General features: G+C 43.3%; 1 protein-coding gene across 1 annotated transcript in view; it reads left to right on the plus strand.

The window, feature by feature from the left end:
• The first annotated feature begins 2,617 nt into the window (after positions 1–2,617).
• Positions 2,618–21,263, plus strand: part of MATK (megakaryocyte-associated tyrosine kinase) — a 251,195-nt gene continuing 232,549 nt past the window's right edge. The window contains exons 1-2 of the mRNA XM_073594228.1: positions 2,618–2,982; positions 3,591–3,750. The gene's annotated coding sequence lies outside the window, so the exon portion shown is untranslated. The remainder of the gene's footprint in view (positions 2,983–3,590; positions 3,751–21,263) is intronic.

Below are 21,263 nucleotides of genomic sequence, written 5' to 3' on the forward strand. Positions count from 1 at the left end.
ACAGCTTAAATTATCCCACATTAAATGCAGGGTAACCCTAAACAGTCCTGTAAAGCATGAACCTCCTCAGCAGTGAGAAGAAAAAATAGTCCATAATTGGATGTCAGAAGGAGGAAAGGGGAAGTTCCATGCACAAAGCACCACTTCAAGGGGACACCTAAAAGTTTCCACAGTCAGTCAGGTCACACAGCCAAAAGGTACATGAAGAGGAAGGAGATGAAAGTTTCCCCGTGCTCCAAAGATGTAACAGATGGACTCTTACCCGAACTGATGGATCTCCCTTCTGGCGAGGTCGTACTAGCTGGCAGACTTAGCCCTCTGCAGGGACTGTGGATGGCTCCGAGTCCTCCGGTGTATCCTCCGTCTGCGATCTGGAACAAACCAATGCTTCCTCCTGCGGGGGGGTGACAGACCCACTCAACTCGAAGGGGAGTGGGTAAAAAGTAGAGAAAGAGCTCCGATAGTGTAGTATATAAAAAAATGTATTTGTTTATTACAAACAACATGGCCACAACAAATGGGCTCTGTGGCAATTAAAAAACACACGTAAAATTCGCCGGCATAAAAAATAGCATACACCCGTGCAGGTCATGGGGCAGGCTGAGAGATGGCTCACGATGCGTAGCCACACCCTACATGTTTCGTCACACTCTGACGTCTTCAAAGGGGCACGGGCGACGCATCAAGCCATCACCTTTATCATATCGAGCGTGAACCAAGCCTCGTTCCTGGCTCCGATTCATATAACGCTCGGCAATGATCCAAGCAGTGTGAGGGGAAAGACCAAGCCTCTATCTGGTATTCACCTTAAATCAATTGCTGCCATAGTAACTCCTCGTAAACGGAAGTGGCATATACAGGGAAATCCTTAACCCTTTCTAGGAGGAGTTCTAGATCCATTCTGGCAAGCAACCAAAACGAATGGCACATAGCTCCCCTAGCATGCTAAATCCTAATATATGAAGTGTATATTCCACAATGGGCTTTCAATAGTGCTGTGAATCATTGATACTATAAAAGGAGTTAATAATTAACTCCAAAAATAAAAATTATTTGGAAGGTGAACAAAAATAAATTAACTGGTCAATTAAAATTAAAACTGTAAAAAATTCTTTATGACGTATAAGAGAAGGGGAAAAAATATATAAATATATGTGGATGCCCACGCATACCCTCATCCTTACCAAAATAAAATGACGGGCACACTGATTGGCAGGAGAAACACCACAGAGTCTATGTTCTTAATTATACATTTAGGGGGAATTGTCACCCTAATGACTCCATGCTGGGAGGGATAGCCAACATCATTTCAAACTATAGCCAATATATTAATGCGAATGCATCATCGCCAAAAAGGAGTACAGATATAAAACAATCAAAATGCATAAAAATAAAAATAAAAAGTATGAACATTGAAATTCAAATAACATTAATTGCTCCTTGTTGAGTCTCATTAAATAATGGAAAAGCTCTCTAGGAATTATCAATGAACGCATTTAGTTCAATGTCCACATTTAACCCCAAAGGCCTAAGAGAGCGGGTTTTATAAATCCACTCCATCTCTAACTTAGAAATGGCTCGTCTCTTAGATCCTCCCCTCCAAGGGTATCTAAGTTTGTCAATTCCTATAAAAGAAGTCCCTCTAGGGTTTTGTTTATGGACCTCCAAATAATGTTTGGAGACCGGATGACCTAAAAATCCCCTCTTGATATTCCCAATATGTTCTCCAAGTCTCACTTTTAAGGGGCGAACCGTGCGGCCCACATAGTGGAGCCCGCACGGGCAAGTGAGAAAATATACAACATGGGTGGTCGTACACGTAATGAAAGATTTAATTGGAAAATCACGAGCTACACCATTGCAATGAAACTGAACAACCTTCCTTTCGGTAACAGCATTAATAGAGCAAACTTCGCAGTTTTTGCATTTATAATAGCCTATTAGGTGTTGAAAAAACATAGGTTTATTGATAGGGGGATCACAAACTGTCGATCCTTCCTGACAAACCCCAGGTTATTTTTAGAGCTGCCCTTCCGATTAAATCTAGGGTAGTATCGACAGTTTGTGATCCCCCTATCAATAAACCTATGTTTTTTCCCCTTCTCTTATACGTCATAAAGAATTTTTTTACAGTTTTAATTTTAATTGACCAGTTAATTTATTTTTGTTCACCTTCCAAATAATTTTTATTTTTATTTTTATTTTTGGAGTTAATTATTAACTCCTTTTATAGTATCAATGATTCACAGCACTATTGAAAGCCCATTGTGGAATATACACTTCATATATTAGGATTTAGCATGCTAGGGGAGCTATGTGCCATTCGTTTTGGTTGCTTGCCAGAATGGATCTAGAACTCCTCCTAGAAAGGGTTAAGGATTTCCCTGTATATGCCACTTCCGTTTACGAGGAGTTACTATGGCAGCAATTGATTTAAGGTGAATACCAGATAGAGGCTTGGTCTTTCCCCTCACACTGCTTGGATCATTGCCGAGCGTTATATGAATCGGAGCCAGGAATGAGGCTTGGTTCACGCTCGATATGATAAAGGTGATGGCTTGATGAGTCGCCCGTGCCCCTTTGAAGACGTCAGAGTGTGACGAAACATGTAGGGCGTGGCTACACATCGTGAGCCATCTCTCAGCCTGCCCCATGACCTGCACGGGTGTATGCTATTTTTTATGCCGGCGAATTTTACGTGTGTTTTTTAATTGCCACAGAGCCCATTTGTTGTGGCCATGTTGTTTGTAATAAACAAATACATTTTTTTATATACTACACTATCAGAGCTCTTTCTCTACTTTTTACCCACTCCCCTTCGGGTTGAGTGGGTCTGTCACCCCCTCGCAGGAGGAAGCATTGGTTTGTTCCAGATCACAGATGGAGGATACACCGGAGGACTCGGAGCCATCCACAGTCCCTGCAGAGGGCTAAGTCTGCCTGCTAGTACGACCTCGCCAGAAGGGAGGTCCATCAGTTCGGGTAAGAGTCCATCTGTTACATCTTTGGAGCACGGGGAAACTTTCATCTCCTTTTGGCTGTGTGACCTGACTGACTGTGCAAACTTTTAGGTGTCCCCTTGAAGTGGTGCTTTGTGCATGGAACTTCCCCTTTCCTCCTTCTGACATCCAATTATGGACTATTTTTTCTTCTCACTGCTGAGGAGGTTCATGCTTTATAGGACTGTTTAGGGTTACCCTGCATTTAATGTGGGATAATTTAAGCTGTCCATTTGTTGAAGTTTGGCTGCTTTCCAGTACACTTTGCACTTTATATGTAAGCTGCTTCATTCATTTATGTTTGCTAACACTATAACACATTTTGCACTTTATTATCATTAGCCTTTTTGATTATTGGCTATTCTAATATAATAATATAATAATTTATGATCTATATTAATGTGGATTGCTTCTATTTGATTTGCTTTTGCACACATATACTATTTTTAGCGCACGTTTTTGTTTGTTTATTTGAATGTTTTTTACACTGATATTGGTGTTATATTCGTGCAGCTTTGAGCTTTGAATATTCTGAAGCTTTAGCGCGGTTATAACTTTTGTTTTATTTTCTGATGACATATATGTCCCCAGGCTGTGGTATTACAACAGTATGCGGTTTTTGTCAGACCAGACAAAACCCAGGCCATCTCTGTCTATACTACCTTCGACGTCTGCTGAGGCCACAGCTCCAGAGGTCCACCCAGGTCCTGCTGCACAGGATGAAGATGTGGAGGAGCCCAGCTTGACCCAGGTATAGCATTGTTGAACATATTTGTATACAAAAATACAATGATGATAACTATACGTTATTGTTAAAATATTTCTGCCTTAACAAAGTGGTTTCCATATCAATAGACAGTAGTGACCAAAAATGATTTGTACAAGAATAAAAAATGCTGGGGTCAGAATGATAGTCTTTTCTATTTGTCCACATTTAATTTGCAACAGTGAGGAGATCAAAATTGTGTGTGATTGATGACCAAACCCTAAAAAAGATTCTAATTATGTCCCATTTTCATACACAAGAAAGTGTCAGTCAGGAGGAGCCCATGGCCAGTGGCCAGACAGAGTCCCAGATCCCTCCCCTACACCCTCCTGCTAAAAGGGCCAGGAAGAGCAGGAATCTTGACGAGGCCCAGTGTTGCCAACCTACCAGATTGAAATTTATTGACACAACACCCAAAATTTACTGGCACAGTCAAGTTTTTACTGACATTTCCGAAAGTTACAAAATTACAGTTTTAAGTGCAAATGAGAGTATTTAGGCTACAAATAAAATATGCAATTAGCAATATGATTTAAAGTAGATAAGGCAAAAAAACATATTTCTTATTTTATTTTCGATATAGTAAGTAGCTCAGGGACAGGACTCTAATAAATTAGAATGGGCACACACACACATTAAATTCACTCTCACAGTGACACTGACAGCAGTGTGCAGCAGCACAGATGATGATGAGACCTCTCTGACACAACACGTCCCCTCCAGAGTCACAGTGTCAGTCTCTCTCTAAGCCAAGCACTCCCTCCAGTCCACTCCAGTCTAAACAGCACTGACGGTCCCGGTCCCAGCTTGCCTTGCTCCAATACCGCAGACCCGCACGCGAGGCTCTGGCCGCTCTGCTTGGCTCCATTGCACCATGACATCACACGACATGCCCAGGCACCACCTCCGCCAAAGCCGCCCCTTCACACTGTAGCAGGCACTGGGATGATCTCAGCCAACTCCAGACCAAGCCAAGCATCAGAGCCATATATTTTACTGGCAACCTTTTACTTTTACTGGCATTTACTGGCAGGAGCAAATTGCCTGTTTTTTACTGGCTGCCAGTAAAAATACTTACGGTAGGCAACTCTGACGAGGGCACAGCTGCTTTCCTCAGCCAGCCACTACTGCCCTCAGGACAGATGAGGCGGAGGGATTTGCTGTGGTGACTGCCAATAAATTAAGGCAGATGGATGGTGAGCAAAGGAGCAGGTGTGAGGAACTAATCCTGCAGCTCGTCAACAACGGGGTGAGGGGCCAAATTAAAGAAAACACATACCTGTGTGATTTTGTGGCTCCACATCCACCACCTCCACAGCCACCCCCCCACCACAGCCACCCAACCCACCACAGCAGCATGACGGACAGTGGCAATACCAGCCACAAGACCCTCAACAAGGTCGCTGGACTGGGGATTTTCAGCCCTTCACAAATTACTAGTTCCTTTTTTTTTGGAATAATGATTTTATTTTTTAAATTTTATTTATTTTTGTATGCATAGAATGGACTTTTTGTTTAAATTCTTTATACTTGAATGGCAATTAATTTTTTTTATTTGTTTTAACCGCTTCAGCCCCGGAAGATTTTACCCCCTTCCTGACCAGAGCACTTTTTGCGATTCAGCACTGCGTCGATTTAACTGACAATTGCATGGCCGTGCAACGTTGCACCCAAACAAAATTGACATCCTTTTTTTCCCACAAATAGAGCTTTCTTTTGGTGGTATTTGATCACCTCTGCTGTTTTAATTTTCTGCGCTATAAACAAAAAAAGAGTGACAATTTTGAAAAAAACACATTATTTTTTACTTTTTGCTATAATAAATATCCTCCAAAAATATATAAAAAAAAAGTTTTGTTTTTTTCCTCAGTTTAGGCCAATATGTATTCTACATATTTAAAAAAAAAATCGCAATAAGCGTATATTGATTGGTTTGCGCAAAAGTTATAGCGTCTACAAAATAGGGCATATTTTTATTATTTTTTTTTTTTACTAGTAATGGAGGCGATCTGCGATTTTTATCGGGACTGCGACATTATGGGGGACACATCGGACAGTTTTGACACATTTTTGGGTCCATTGGCATTTTTACAGCGATCAGTGCTATAAAATTGCATTGATTACTGTAAAAATGTCACTGGCAGTGAAGGGGTTAACCACTAGGAGGCAGTGAAGGGTTTAAGCGTGTCCTAGTTTGTGTTCTAACTGAAGGGGGGATGGGACTGTGCAGGGGAGATGAAAGATCGCTGTTCATATTATTCTTGATATCACTAGAAAATAAAAGCCTTTTAAAATACGTTTGGCTGAACTCCATCAGTATCACCAGCAAAGCAGCTTCATTATTACCCCATTAAAGAAGAAGAGAATGTGCGCTGCATTTCTAGATTTCATAATTAGCCGTGACACGATTGTTAGTTCTCCATTACGAACGCTAGTTTTACAAGACCGACCGCTTCCGGCTCGTCCTTGCTTCCGAGCATGCGTGTTTGTACTTTAGACTTTTGTGTAACTGACTTGTGTACACACAATTTCACAGTTAGTATGCAAGACAAAATCCAGGAACACGCCCTTCGGACAAAAGTTTGCTTTGCTGGCCATCACGTTGTCTTACAAGCTTGCTTAAGCTTGCCTTCTGGTAAGCGTGTATTTCATGCGGTGGTGGATTTTTCACAGGGTGCACTTGTGTGACTAAGAAGCCATACTCACTCCTATTGAATTATTACTGAATCCATTTTCATGAACTTTATTTATTTATATATTTGGGACGATTCACTGTTTATTGTTTTCTATTCACTTTTGTCACTTTTATTTGGTATCTAACGTTCATTGTTTATTTACCTTTGACTTATGTATGGGTCCATCACTGATCCCTTTACTCACTCATTTGTTTTTTAGTGCAGCTTACTTCTTTCTACATTTACTGCATTTGTGTGTATCTCACAATTTTTTGAGCTGCAGCTATTTACATTTATATTTATATTGATTCTTATTTGGTATCAGTTAGCGCTGTATTTTTCTTTGTTTCTCTTTATTGGCATTTTTGATATTACTTACCGCAGCTTACTCACATTGATATTCACTGATTTCTTCTTCACTCTTTTTGAGGAGTGAGTGGTATTGTGGATATTTTTGATTATAGAGCCACTAGGGTGGTCAACACTGACGGTGTATTCAAGGTTTACAAAGAGGATGAGGGAGACCCCAGTGGTTTGTTTATGAGGCTGAAGAATTTAACTATTTCTGAGACACAAATACAGTGGGAAACATATGTAAAAAATGGCATAGTCCCTAGGAGCCCCAGGTGGGAGGTCAGCCCTCAAAAAGGTGACGTCCAGCTTGAAGATTGGTTCAGTTATTTTATTGTAGCAGGGGTTTCTAATAGAGAGCAAGAATTCAAAACTTACTAGATTGGATGAAGAAATTAAGGGCATTAGGGATAAACTCAACCCCTTCAAGGAGGGTAGTGAATATAAAGAGAGATCATAATCTCTCTTAAAATTATTGGAGAAAGAAGATAGAGATTGATAAACCAAGAAGAAAAAGAAATACAATAGGGATTTGCTTGACTACCAAGGTGGAGTCGTCTTCGAATGGCAAAAAAGATTGCTGGCAGAACAGGCCCCTGCAACTACTAATGAAATGGAGGTTGGGGTACCAGCAACTATGGGTCCCCCTCCCTCTGGCTCACAGCTTGCTAATCCTAAGAATCCCCCAGGTGGCCATATTCGACCTTCAACGAGAGGCAGACTGGGGTCACATCAGTCCCCCTACAGATAGGGTGGGGGTGGTAGGGGAGGGGCTCCATCCAACCACTTACCATTCCCGCCGCAGCGTTCTCGCGGATCAGGCAATCCCTCTGGTGGTGGACGTGGTCATGACAATACTTATGCTAATACTGGACCGATGCATGGTTGACCTTTCGGTGGGAGGACGCATGGCCAGTATAGTACTTATGGTGATGGTTTTCCACCTCTTTGTGGCCCTGACGCGGTGTTATATTCTGGCTATGGATATGGATCTGATCATGGACCCAGGCATAATCAACCTGATAGACGTAGACCGGAGTTTTAGCAACCTGACCCTATAGGGATGGCCAATAGGAGAAATGATTTTGACTACAATGTTAGCACCTCTAACAATTTTTACCCACTAAGTGACATGGAGGATCCTCAGGCCGACTATGGACATAGAGAGGGTGAGGGCTCAGCTAGTGCGCCCCAATATCTTGCACCTAGACATCACGGTGAGTTTGATAGTCCTGGACCATATAGTCATGACCAGCAGCATTGAGGTTTTCACAAACCCAATCAGGGTATCAAAACGTCGGTAGACCAAAGAGAGGATCTAGAGGGGGGATGCGATTACAAGCTAAAAAGAAAAACGCCATAACCAGTGAAGGGATATTTAATTTGAGTTTGGTTGTCTTGACCGACTCTGAGAAACTCGTACTAAATAAGGGTTTAAAGTTTGCACCTCCCCGTGGGCTGAATAAATTTTAGACCTACATGGATTTACACAAATTTATACGTAGGCTGAATATCAAAAGACTGTTTAGTAGGAATGGGTGGAAGGCGCGTGATCAGACGCTTACATCAGGAAATGTATGGTTTATTTATGTAAAAGAATACAGACATATAGTCATATAGATCTAAAATCATACAAATACTACATAATATTATAAAAAAAAAGGAAAAACAGGTAACAAAATAAGTACTAGGAAGTTAAAATTGGGGTGTGCCCATATTGAGGCAGGTATTTAAGAAAGGCTGACGCGTTTCGAGGAAAACCTCTTCATCAGAGCCAGGAGAACTGGAGAACAGTCTGTATGGGCCGGTAGGCCGACATGTGTACATGGGGAGAGGTGGTGTTGCTAGTAGGAGGATGTGTCCTGTGATGGACAATTGATTATTCCAAGTTCCATACCCAGGTTTTCTATGGATGTAAATAGATTGTATTTTCTTTTTGCGGTGCTGTTAGGCTGTCAGATGTGCCTGTCTCAGGAGAAGTGTGTAAACACAGCTGCAAACTGTAGAGATCCTTTTGGAGTGGGGAGCCGTGTGATCCTGGCAGCAGAAGGGGGGAGGAGGAGGGAGGAGGTGTCCTTGAGGCAGCTGATGCCTGGATAGAAAGCGTCTTGCTGCCTAGGGATAGGAAAACCTTTCCTATCCCTAGGCAGCAAGACGCTTTCTATCCAGGCATCAGCTGCCTCAAGGACACCTCCTCCCTCCTCCTCCCCCCTTCTGCTGCCAGGATCACACGGCTCCCCACTCCAAAAGGATCTCTACAGTTTGCAGCTGTGTTTACACACTTCTCCTGAGACAGGCACATCTGACAGCCTAACAGCACCGCAAAAAGAAAATACAATCTATTTACATCCATAGAACACCTGGGTATGGAACTTGGAATAATCAATTGTCCATCACAGGACACATCCTCCTACTAGCAACACCACCTCTCCCCATGTACACATGTCGGCCTACCGGCCCATACAGACTGTGCTCCAGTTCTCCTGGCTCTGATGAAGAGGTTTTCCTCGAAACACGTCAGCCTTTCTTAAATACCTGCCTCAATATGGGCACACCCCAATTTTAACTTCCTAGTACTTATTTTGTTACCTGTTTTTCCTTTTTTTTATAATATTATGTAGTATTTGTATGATTTTATATCTATATGACTATATGTCTGTATTCTTTTACATAAATAAACCATACATTTCCTGATGTAAGCATCTGATCACGCGCCTTCCACCCATTCCTACTAAACAGTCCTTTCCAGACCACCCCTGGTCAGCTAAGGCAGCGGGACACGCTCCATCATCTCCCCCAGTCCTATCTCTGACTACAATACTACCTTTGTTTTACAGCAAACGATCTCAAAAGCGCAGGAGTATTTTTCACCATATCTTGTTCACACTTTTGAATATCAAAAGATACATGGTTTCTCAACCCACCCACATTGACGGGACTTCATCCAATCATTATCGCCACTCTGGGCTTTCTAATGCCTCCCTATTCAACCCACCGGGGGCCCTGGCTCCCTCCCTTAAGGTGTTTAGGCATGTGGTGTTGAGGGATCTAGACCAATTGCCCCTCAAAAGGGTGAAATCTAATAAAGAAAAGGTGTCCGGTCTTAACTTCCTGTGCGAGAATAAGGAGTTGGTGATTAGACCTTCTGATACAGGGGGGCATCATAATTTTAGACAGAAAGGATTATCTAACTGAAAAGCATAAGATTCTTGATGATCGTGATACATATACTCCCTAGGTGAGATCCTAAGATTCAGTATAAAAAGGAATTAGAGGTTGTGGTCCAGAGGGGTTTTGAACAGGGTGTTTTAAGCAGCAAGGAGAAATTGTACTTGGTACCCAAAGCGCCGCATACTCCGGTGATCTATTATGTACCGAAAATTCACAAACATCCTACCTGCCCCCCAGGGACGCCCTATTATAAGTGGCATTGATTCCATCACATCCCGGGTGGACAGGTACATTGATTTTTACTTACAACCATTGGTCATCAAAATGCCTTCTAGTTTATTACACCCCTAGGTCTGGTTGGTGGCTAGTAACGGCAGATGTCACATCACTCTATAAGGCTATACCGCACAACCTGGGGCTATTTGCAGTTAAATATTTTCTGTGGCGAGACTCTGACTTATTTGACGAACAAATTTGTTTCATTATGGAATTGCTCCATTTTGCTGCAACACATAGTTATTTTTGGTTCGGTGGCCAGTTCTATAGACAGGATAGAGGGGTTGCCATGGGGGCTAAGTATGCCCCCAGTTTGGCGAACCTCTTTATGGCCCTATTGGAGGAGGATGTCATCTATGCCCACCAGAAACCTCAGGTGGTGTTGTGGGCAAGGAATATAGATGACATCCTACTCCTGTTGGATGGCAGTCAAGATGACTTGGACATCTTTATAACTCTTATATACCCACTGATAGTTGCCACCATAAGCCTGGCTAAGATCGGTGCCAAAGAGTCAGCTTATATGCCTGAAGCGTAACTGCTCTGACCAGGGAGAGTTTATGCTCCAGGCGAATATCCTTATCAAACGTTTCTTTGAGAAGGGCTATCATGTGGCCTCTCTCAGAAATACTTTAGAGGAGGTATCATTACTGAATAGAAGTGACCTGCTGACGGTTAAAACATCCAATCAAGATAGGATACCTTCTATCCCTTTTATCACCACCTACTCTATTCAACATAGAAACGTTGCAAAACTCATTAAGAAACACTGGCACATTCTCACAAATGACCATACTCTGGGTGGTGTCCTCTCTGCTAAGCCACAAGTGATCTACAAGGGAGCTCCCTCCCTCAGAGGTAGAGTTGCCCCTAATGTGCTTGACCCTCCCCCAATCAAGAAAGGTTTCTTTGAGAATCTGACAGGGTTCTATCAATGTAGGAGGTGTAGGGTGTGCTCCTTAAGTGGATGCACGCATAGAAGAACCCACAAGTTTATTTCCACCAGTACTTCGGTAGAGTTTGAGATCAAACCATTTATCACATGCTCGACTGAGCGGGTTGTCTATATACTTCAATGTCCGTGCGGGCTGCAGTATGTTGGCAGGACTCTGTGTCAGGTTAAATGAGCATGTGACAAATATTAAAACTGGTTTTCTCAAGCATCCAGTCTCTAGGCACTACCTTGAAGCCCACAACCGTGATCCTGCCAAGACTATTTTCCTAGGGATTGACAGGTATACCCCCCCTTGGAGGGGTGGATCCCTAGTGCGTGGGATTTCTAGGCTAGAGATGGCATGGGTACATAAACTTAAGTGCTATGCTCCTTTTGGGTTGAATATGGAGGTGGACCTTAATGCATTCATTGATAACTCTTAGGTGATGTCTGTCCACTGTGTACACTCGATGTGAACCCTTAGTGGCCCTTACCTATATTGTTCACTTTTTTGAATATTATAACTCTATATTCCCCTTTTTTATCTTTTTAATTTTATATTGATGCCCATCAATCATTTTCTGATTATTTAGGTCATTATTAGCCTTTCATTCGTGATTCAAACAATACTGAGTTTTAGATATAGGGGATTGTGCCCTTTGTGGCCATACCATTTTATATATGCCCTTTGTGTACTTGTCAGAGAAATAGTAGAGGCTCGACCTGCCAGCATCAGCGCTTTCCTGTGTGCCTGCATAGAAGAACTGCGCTACGGCACACACGGGTGCGCAATCCGGCGGGTTCACGCTTCCAAGCACACAGTTCTGTGGGCTGGCGCATGCGGGTGCGCGATGCACTGTAAGCGCACGTGCGCACCGTTGTGCGCACAGTGGATATCTCCCGGGCAGGCCTATAAAAGACTTCTCTACCTGCCTGACTTCCCGTGTTTGACCCCCGGCCTGTTCCTGGACTTTGCCTCTGTCTTGATTTCAGTGTTTGATCATCAGCCTGCTTACTTCTGCCTGACTTCCCGTGTTTGACCTCCGGCTTGTTTCTGGACCTTGCCTCTGTGTTTGACCCTCGACCTCCTCTCTGAACCGGCTCCAGTCTTCATCTCCAGACTCTGCTTGAGCTTCTACCTAGCCAGTTCCAGCCCAGTGTCAGCCACCCTGCACGGATCACCTCTCTACCTGAAGTACCTTCCTGCTACTCTGCTACCTGCTGGTGACCCGTGCTTCTACCGGCCCAATACCCGCTGTGCCACTTCCAGAGGGTATCGTGCACCCAGCTGCAAGGGGAGCCTCTCTCAGCAACTCGGCCTTGGTGAGTACCTGACAGTACAAACCAGCCATGAGCGAGGCAGACAGAGCTGGTTCTCCCCTTGAGGCGCTTTGCCAGCAAGTTTCATCCCTTACCCAGGCTGTTCAGAGACTTCAAGATGGCTATTTTCAGATTGAAGGCCACCTTCAGCACCTGACTACAGCCCCCGGTCTCTTGGATACCACATCAGCATCTGCCAGTGGAACATCTTCCCAGCAAGGTCAACCTAACCCTGCTCCCGCATTAGTAATGACATTCCCACTCCGGAACGGTTTTCTGGGAACCAGAAGAAGTTCAGGGCATTTAAAAATGCCTGCCAGTTATACCTAGCCCTCCAACCCAGGACTTTTCACTCCGAATCCATGAAAGTGGGATTCGTCATCTCCTTGCTGTCTGATGAACCACAATCTTGGGCCCACAATCTCTTTGAACAGAAGAGTCCCCTTCTCAACTCAGTGGACACTTTCTTTGATGCAATTGGGCAGTTGTATGATGACCCGCAACGCACTGCCACCGCTGAATCCTTTTTGCACACCCTGACCCAGGGGAAGAAACCCGTGGAAGATTATACTGTGGAATTCCGAAAATGGGCAGGAGACACCAACTGGAATGAGGCCGCTCTCATATACCCGTATCGCCAGGGTCTCTTGGAAATTTTAAAAGATGAATTAGCTCGGGTGGATACTCCTGCCTCCCTGGAAGATCTGATCCAACTTGCCACCAAACTTGACAGACGCTTCCGAGAAGGACGCTCCGAGCGTTTCCAGTCGTCTAAACCAATCTGGATGTTACCTCAGGTTCCTCCTGTTCCTGCTCATTCCATGGTCCCCTCTGCCTCTTCTGACAGCAAGCCCATGCAATTAGGTTTACTTTGGTCTCCACTCACTCCCGATGAAAAACTTCGCCGACGTCAGGCCAACCTTTGCTTGTACTGCGGAGAAGCGGGCCACTTCTTACGCAACTGCCCTGTAAGACCCAGTAAGTCCCATTCACAGTTTGCCATGAACTTTCAGATTGTTAGTGCTAGCCAGTCTCACCTTGTCCTCCCGGTCTCTTTTCAGGTGGCGGAAGAGGAAGTTCAGCTACTAGCCATCATTGATTCAGGAGCTTGCAGTTGTTTCCTAGACGCATCCCTCGCTCAAAGTCTGCATATTCCTCTCCAAATCAAGAAACAGTACCTGCAAATACATCTGGCAGATGGGTCCCTACCCTGCTCAGGGCCGGTCACCCAAGAAACCAAGCCCATTCTTATCTCCACTGACTCTGGCCACAGAGAATTTATTTGCTTTGACATTATTAGCTTACCCATGTTTCCAATTATCCTAGGATTCCCATGGTTGCAGGCCCATGATCCTCAGATCAAATGGAGCAAAAAAGAAATTCTCTTCTCTTCCAAGTATTGCTCTCAGCTGTTGTGAATTCATGAAGAAATACATTTTATATTTACTGGCAGAAATATGAGAGTTGCTTAGGCCTCAAAAAGCAGATGAACTGTGATGTTGCAATAAGTGAACTGTTCCCCTCTTGGAACCATTTAATGCAAAATAGGTGAACACACACACTTTACAAAGCTTAATGCATCAACCATATCTTAAAGTTTACAAGCCTACCTTGAGACAGAAACTCGATGAAACAATGGTAGTTTTCAGTTACAGAACCAGGAGATATTTACATGGTTTTAGTAAATAAGCAAAAACTACCCTTACAGCCCTAAGAAACAAGGTTATACAGACTGTTATCACAATAGAAATTACCTCACCTGGCCTAAACCATTGTGTTCAAGTGAGGAACTGTTTGAATAGCTAACACTTTGGCCAACAAAACCTATTGTGTGAATTTTTAGGAACTATTTGGACAAACTAAGCTAAACTATCTAAACATCCCTTGAACTAAGGTCAGTTCAACACACGGTGGGAAAGATTTGAAGTTTGTGCAAGTCAGAAATATTTTAAAAGAACCTATATGGTTATTATAAGTCATTTCAATTAATGTATGGTAATGTAGGTCACAGAGACGTATTATAATTTTAGTATATGCTGCCCCAACGGCTTTGGTATGGGGAGAGTATATATGAAGGTGTGATTTTATGAGTAGAAGTGTTTTAAGAAACGAATTAGTATGATAAAAAACATATAATGATGATTACAACTATATAAGACTATAGCCTATGTTTAGATAAACAAATATTCATTGGATATACCAGAATTACACATGTATCCATATGGATAATCATTTTTATGTAGTAGTGATTAGTATATATAACAACATGGGTCTTTCATAGATAGACAAGTTTTTATAGAGATACATTTCTAGAGATACATATATATAACCAGTTATGAAAAAATTATTAATCAAGATTATACTGAGTGTATTTTATATTAGACCGATTACCAGAATATTTAAAGGTATATACTATCCTTACCATTATACACATTCTGAAAAAACAACGTATTCACTTAAAAGGATAAACTCAAAACACATGTGAGACACCTGGTGGTTGAAGGTTGGTATTATCTGAACTCACTAAATTTACGGGAAAGGTAAATGATTAAGTTCCTTAACCAATAGAACAGAAACCACATCCTTTTGGGCAGAGCCATTATAATTTTTATGGGCTCATTATCTGAAATGGTATTTAGAGGCAAGTGAGATGCCATTAAAGGGGAGGAGGAGGTGAGCTCAGGGGGAGAGCTCAGAAGGAAGCTCAGGGATCCACCCTGAGGGGGGACACTGGGAGATACACACACTCCCAGACAGACTGACACTTATACACCATGCATGAATACATATTTTAAACATCTATGAAGATTCCTGAACCCTGATCCATGGAACTCAGAGGTCTCAAGAAGTAAATCCTCTTTAAGAGTATCCATTTTGAAAGCCACGGCAGCCATTTTAACTCTGGTAACCAACCAATAGGAATAGTAGCCATCTTGGAATGGGTAATTATGTCATGTTGAATTTATCTTGTATGTTCTCTCAAATATTGATGTATTGAATATTATACAATTGATAATCATTCTCCCGAATCAATAACCACCTTGTAGATTTTTCTCTAAAGATTCAAATTTTTCATTATATTTTTCTTTTTGCATAGTTGCCACATTTATTGACAAAACTAACGTCTAATTCATTTCACATTGTTAACCACTTACTTACCTGCAGTATAGTAACGGTTGTACGTGTGAAATACAGACGTTCTGTTTAATTGTCAAGTTCACAAGGTTATTGATTCTACCGAGAAGTTATCATGGTGGTATTATGTCAAAGGGACGGTACGCCCATTTTTGCAAGTGTTTTTATTGATTTTCAAGACGGTCATGTAACGCAATCGGTATCTTAATTTCATGTGATTATTTGTTTTTGTCAACCAATAAATGTGACTATTTCGTATGCTTACATGTCTCCGTGAATAAGTTTCATATGCATAGACTGTGTCATATAGATTGATTTTGTATCTTAAAAATATCCTCGTTAAAAATTACTTAATAATAATTATTGTGCGGGAAACCTGTCCTTAAAAAGGCACAACATATTATGACTTATTATTCACGACACAGCATTGTCTTTTGCCAAGCTACGACAGAACTGCCACCTGTTCAACCATACAGCTCAAGCCAGAAGTTCTCCAGCATGTCCCTTCAGGACATCTTTGACAAGAAAAAGGCTGACAGTTTTCCACCCCATCGTTCTTATGATTGTCCTATTGATCTCCTCCCTGGCTCTGAAATCCCCTTCGGCCGCATTTTCCTTCTGTCTCAAACCGAATTAGAAGCTCTTCGTTTCTATATCGACGAGAACCTTGAAAAGGGATTCATCCCTCCCTCTTCATCCCCAGCCGGGGCAGGAATCTTTTTCGTGGAAAAGAAAGATGGATCACTAAGACCTTGTGTGGACTATAGAGAGCTCAATAAAATCACTATCAAAAATAGATATCCACTCCCTCTCATTCCTGAACTTTTCCAACGTCTCCGAACCACCCAAATATTCACCAAGCTAGATCTTCGGGGAGCATATAATCTGGTTCGGATACGTGACGGTGATGAGTGGAAGACAGCTTTCGGGTCCAGATTTGGACATTTCTAGTACTTAGTGATGCCGTTCGGGCTTTGCAATGCTACGGCGACGTTTTAACACCTGAGTATCTAGATAATTTTGTGATCGTGTATCTTGATGACATCTTGATTTTTTCCACTACAGTAGAGCTACATCAAACTCATGTGAAGAAGATGCTGTCGATCCTCAGAAAACATGGCCTATATCTAAAAGGAGAGAAATGTGAATTTGAGAAGGATACTATCCAGTTCCTTGAGTTCATCATTTCCACAGTAGGGGTCGCAATGGATCCACAAAAAGTTAAAGCCATCCAGGAGTGGCCAGCTCTTTCTGACAAAAAGGGGGTTCAGTGATTCGTTGGCTTTGCCAATTTTTATCGCAGGTTCATTAAAGGATTCTCCTTAATCATCTCTCCCATTAATGCAGCTTAACCGCCAGCAAGCTAAATTCCAATGGTCACCGGAAGCCCAGGAAGCTTTTGATGAATTAAAGAGACTTTTCATATCAGCTCCTGTTCTCCAACATCCTAATCCAGTTTTGTCCTATGTAGTAGAAGTGGATGCCTCAGAGTCCACATTAGGAGCTATCCTCTCCCAAAGAAGTGGCCAAAAAGCACTGCTTCACCCAGTGGCCTTTGCCTCTCGTAAACTCAGCCCCCCGGAGAAAAATTACGACGTTGGGGACCGAGAACTGCTAGCTATAAAATTCGCCTTAGAGGAATGGAGATACTTGCTGGAGGGGGCTTCCCAACCCATCATGATTTTCACGGACCACCGTAACTTGGAGTACCTCCGAACTGCCAAGCTCCTTAGACCTCGACAAGCCCGTTGAGCCTTATTTTTCTCAAGGTTCAACTCCCACATTTCTTATCGACCGGGCATCAAGAAAGGGAAGGCGGATGCACTTTCCCGTATGTTCCCTGAAGCATGTGAACCAACAGAACCTGGAACCATCCTGTCCCCACACAACTTCCTTTGCCTCATTCAGCCCAATCTCAAGTCGACCATCAAAGAGGCCTCCAGTCAATGTACCGGATCAAAAATATCCTCTCTAGAAAGGAGGGATGGATTGTTATGGGCCAGGACAAGGTATTCATTCCTCACTCAGTGAGACTCCAAATTATGCAGACTTTTCACGACCACAAGCTAGCAGGGCACTTTGGAATACAAAAGACCTCCGAACTGATTAATCATTCTTTTTGGTGGCCGATTTGGAGGCAAGACTGCAAGAATTATGTACAATCATGTATCACTTGCCAACGCAGTAAAGGATCAAACACCAAAGCCTGGGGACTTCTAAGATCCTTACCTGTCCCTGAACGTCCCTGGAAAGAAATCTCCATGGACTTCATCGTGGACCTACCCCACTCTGAGAAATTTACCACCATTCTAGTAGTGGTCGACCGTCTCCACAGATATCTTCATAAAAGAGATCGTAAGACTTCATGGTGTCCCTCTCAACATCGTTTCTGACAGGGGAGTCCAGTTCACGTCTAAGTTTTGGAAGGATCTGTGCAAGTCCCTGGAAATCAAAATCTCCCTCTTGTCCATGTACCACCCACAAAGTAATGGTCAGAGGGAGAGGACCAACCAATCTTTGGAACAATATCTTCAGTGTTTTTGCTCCTACTCCCAAGATGACTGGTCTACCCTTCTGCCCTACGCAGAATTTGCCTTCAACAATTCCATACACTCTGCCATCAACCAAACACCGTTCTGGGCAAATTATGGATTCCATCCTTCTTTCCTACCAGACGCCATCCCTGAAGTATCAACCCCTGCAGTACAGGATCGGATAAACTTTATTCAAACAAATTTTTTACATATTCAGGAAGCCATGAAAAAAAGCTCAAAATAACTATGAGAAATACTAATACCACTACAATACTAAAGTGTGGTTATCTGCTGTCAATCTCAAAACTTCCCTATCCTTCACGTAAACTAGGCCCAAAATTCATCAGCCCTTTTGAGATTAGGAGAGCAGTAAACCTTGTGGCTTTCGAACTAGCTCTACCCAGTTCATATAGGATACACCCAGTGTTCCACGCCTCTTTACTAAAACCAGTAACTCCAAATCCTTTTTCAGGAAAAGAACTACCTCCCCCTCCAATTGAGATTGAAGGGGAAGAGGAATTTGAGGTAGAAACTATAATAGTCTGCAGAAAGAGGGGGGGACAGGTCCAATATCTAGTTAAATGGAAGGAGTATCCCCCAGAAGACAATTCTTGGGAACTCTCTATTAACATTCATGCCCCTCGCTTAGTGCAGAACTTCCACAGAAGACACTCAGGAATGCGAGCCCAGTTGGGCATCCGGAGGCTGCCCCTTGGGGGGGCACTGTCAGAAAAATAGTAGGGGCTTGACCTACCAGCATCTGCGCTTTCCTGTGCGCCTGCGCAGAAGAGTTGAGCTATGGTGCACACGGGTGCGCGATCCGGCGGGTTCACACTTCCAAGCACACAGTTCTGCGGGCCGACGCATGCGGGTGCGCAATGCACCGTAAGCGCACGGGCACGTGTGCGCCGCTGTGCGCACAGCGGAGGTCTCCCGGGCAGGCCTATAAAAGTCAGCCTTGTTTATGGTATCATTGCTGGTTTGTCTTTTCAGCTCCTGTAACCTGTTCCTGAACCTGTGTACCTGCGCCTGCTTGTTGTGACCCGGATCGACCTTGACCTCGCCTGAACCTCTCCAGCGCTTTGACCCTTGGCTTATCGCTTGGACTTCTCTACCTGCCTGACTTCCCGTGTTTGACCCCCGGCCTGTTCCTGGACTTTGCCTCTGCCTTGATTCCAGTGTTTGATCATCAGCCTGTTTACTTCTGTCTGACTTCCCGTGTTTGACCCCCGGCTTGTTTCTGGACTTTGCCCCTGTGTTTGACCCTCGGCCTCCTCTCTGAACCGGCTCCAGTCTTCACCTCCAGACTCTGCTTGAGCTTCTACCTAGCCAGTTCCAGCCCAGTGTCAGCCACCCTGCATGGATCATCTCCCTACCTGAAGTACCTTCCAGCTAGGGATGAGCCGAACACCCCCCCGGTTCGGTTCGCACCAGAACCTGCGAATGGACCGAAAATTTGCACGAACGTTAGAACCCCATTGACGTCTATAGGACTCGAACGTTCGAAATCAAAAGTGCTCATTTTAAAGGCTAATTTGCATGGTATTGTCCTAAAAAGGGTTTGGGGACCCGGGTCCTGCCCCAGGGGACATGTATCAATGCAAAAAAAACTTTTAAAAACGGCCGTTTTTTCGGGAGCAGTGATTTTAATGATGCTTAAAGTAAAAAAAAAAAAAAGTGAAATATTCCTTTAAATATCGTACCTGGGGGGTGTCTATAGTATGCCTGTAAAGTGGCGCGTGTTTCCCATGCTTAGAACAGTCCCTGCACAAAATGTCATTTTTAAAGGAAAAAAAGTCATTTAAAACTGCTTGCGGCTTTAATGTAATGTCGGGTCCTGGCAATATGGATGAAAATCAGTGAGACAAACGGCATGGGTACCCCCCAGTCCACTACCAGGCCCTTTGGGTCTTGTATGGATATTAAGGGGAACCCCGCACCCAAATTAAAAAAGGAAACAGCAGTATACAGGCTCTGTATTCTGAACAGCAGTATACAGGCGGTGCAAACAAGATAGGGGCTGTAGGTTTGTTGTTAAGTAGAATCTGTTTGTAATTTTGAACTGGTACATTTTTAACGTGTTTAGCTCCAGCCAAAAAATCTATTTTAAGCTTTTTGGAAAACATAGGGAAGGGTTATCACCCCTGTGACATTTGTTTTGCGGCCTGTGTTCCTCTTCAGAAGATTTCTCCTCACTTTTTGTCCCAATGACAAATGTTTTTTTGTGAAACAAGGATTGGTGATAAAGCATCAGTGGAAAGGAGAAATGTTTTTCCCATATTAACTCTTACAGGAGATAATTTCCCTTCCTAGGGTTAGATTTCATCTCACTTCCTGTTGTCTCCTTCTGTTTGCAAGTAGGAGTCATTTGTAAGTTGGATGTTTGAAAGTAGGGGCCTGCCCTATATACTCAGCAGAAATTTGGGCCTTAGGTGTTGTTGTGGCCACAACACTGTAAGCCCTCACAGGGCCCTGCTGTGAAATATTAGATCAAGAATTGTAATTACATGCCCCTGTTGAACAAGGGCAGAAAAATTGGGCCTTTGGTGGTGGTGGTGGTGCTGGTGCCACAACACTAAGTCCTCACTCGCTCTTGGTGGGCGCAGAAACGGGCCCTGCTGTGAAATATTAGCTCAAGAATTGTAATTATATGCCCCTGTTGAACAGGGGCTGATAAATTGGGCCTTAGGCACTGGTGCTGGTGCCACAACACTGCAACCCCTCACAGATACTCTAGTTGGAATGCAGGAACGAGCCCTGCTGCAAAGTATTGCATCAAAAATTATAATTACACGCCCCTGTTAAACAGGGGCTGAAAAATTGGGCCTTAGGCACTGGTGGCGGCCCCCAGAACCAAAAATGTTCTTACAAGCTATCAGCGTGATCATTGAGGAGGAAGAGGATAATTACTCAGGATAGTCACTCAGCATCAGCATAGGCAGTCTTTGAAGGGATCTGAGATTTCAAAAAAAATAATTCAGTTACATCAGCATCAGGTGCTTGATAGCTGGTGGTGATCCAAGACTGATTCATTTTTATGAAGGTCAGTCGATCGACCGAGTCGGTGGACAGACGCACCCTGTGATCGGTTACAAAGCCTCC

Source organism: Aquarana catesbeiana, linkage group LG01 (genome assembly GCF_042186555.1).
Source record: "Aquarana catesbeiana isolate 2022-GZ linkage group LG01, ASM4218655v1, whole genome shotgun sequence".
NCBI lineage: Eukaryota > Metazoa > Chordata > Amphibia > Anura > Ranidae > Aquarana > Aquarana catesbeiana.